Genomic DNA, 1,689 nt, shown 5'->3' with positions numbered 1-1,689 from the left:
TTGGTTCTTGCCAACTAGGGAAGGCTGGTGTGTGGTGTCTTCATGGCTGTACCTTCAGTTTCTGAGCACCCAGGGAGCCAAGTCTAGTCTTCCTCTCAGGCCAAGGACAAAACAAGGGGAAATAGGTTACCTTGCATAATGACTTAGCCACTCCCAGTCTCTATTCAAGCCTAAGTTAATTGTACCCAGTTTGCAAATGAATTCCAATTCAGCAGTCTGTCGCTGGAGTCTGGTTTTGAAGTTTTAAATATCATGGAGTATATGAACTATATCAAGTGGGTTGTTCAAGAAACTGAGGTTTCCATGTGTTGCCCAGAACATATTTTTAATATTATTTCAATGCACCTAACTCCTTGAACATAAAGGTGTTTATTTCATTCCTGTGAAGTATGTTGGTAGCTCAGTTAATTATGTTTATTGTCACTCTGTGTGTGTGTGTGAGAGGTACAACACAATCATTTTGTGATGCTGAAAATGTTCCCTTCTCCCTCCAGAACTGCCTGGGAATCACCTGCCCTTTGTAGATCAATCTATTCCTGTGTCTGGATGAGGAAAATATGGTTTCTATTAAAAAAAAAAAAAGCATTGTTTATTTAAAAGGACTGACCACACGATGGAGACACACCACCAGGAATGCAAAGCAACAGGCCCCTGTTTTGCACTTTGATGGTGACAAGGGATGGGACTCAACCCCCCTCTGTTAACAGACACGTGTATTTAATTCTCTGCGGACAAACATACGAGTGCCCAGCCTCCCACCCCCCTTCCCTTTTCCCAGGGGTAAAACAGGAACCCTGCTTCCCACCAGGTTTAAACTTCCCTTTCTGTGGTTTATGCTCAGTAGACACTTGGTTGGCTCAAAGGCATCAGCTAGAGACACCATCTCATCCAGAGTGTTCAAGCTTTTGTCCCATAAACACTGCTTCATATCTTCTTTACATGTGCTTAAGAAATGCTGCTGAGCAACAAGTTCAAACATTTCTTCAGAGCTGGCAATTCCCCTTCCCCTCACCGTTCTCCCATCAGATCGTTCATCCTGTTTACATACTCCCCATTGTTGGATCATATTAAAGAAGTTCTGAATTAAAATCACAAATGAGTTTGATTCCCCACAGTTTAAATTCCAGGGTATTACTAATGAAGAGGTCTCTTGGTTTTTGGTACTGTTTCTCCCCCTCTCTGTGTGAAACTTGCAAGCTGCTAATTGTGTTAGTATATTCTAAGACAGAGTCTGTTCTCAAAACAATTCTTTGTAACAACAACTACTCACACAGAGAGAGACTCAAAGCAATACTCTGTAACTACAGAAACAGCATCCAGAAACTCCCCGCCCTTTTGTTGTATTCATCTCGCTTTGTTAACAATTGTGTTTAAAATAGAGATAGAGGATGTATGTGGATGGATGCTTGGTGTGGATAATAACTGAATGATCAGGGAGGTGCCAGCCTAAGAATCCAGTGTCCATCGGCTGAAGAAGGCATCAAGTGGAAATAACCAGAGGACCCCTGGAGGGCAGACTGGAATCCACCCAGCAGCCTCAAGGATGGGAGAACCAAAGAACAAGATAACATCTGGCAGCACGGAGCTGTCAGGAATGTGACATCTGCTATTGATTCAGCAACAGCATAATGAAGCAATTCCCACAGACTGGCATAGGAAGAAATTCCTATAAAAATGGACTCTAGAAAG

Source organism: Lepidochelys kempii, chromosome 28 (assembly GCF_965140285.1).
Source record: "Lepidochelys kempii isolate rLepKem1 chromosome 28, rLepKem1.hap1, whole genome shotgun sequence".
In the NCBI taxonomy this organism is placed as follows: Eukaryota; Metazoa; Chordata; order Testudines; family Cheloniidae; genus Lepidochelys; species Lepidochelys kempii.
Note: the sequence above shows the minus strand (reverse complement) of the source record.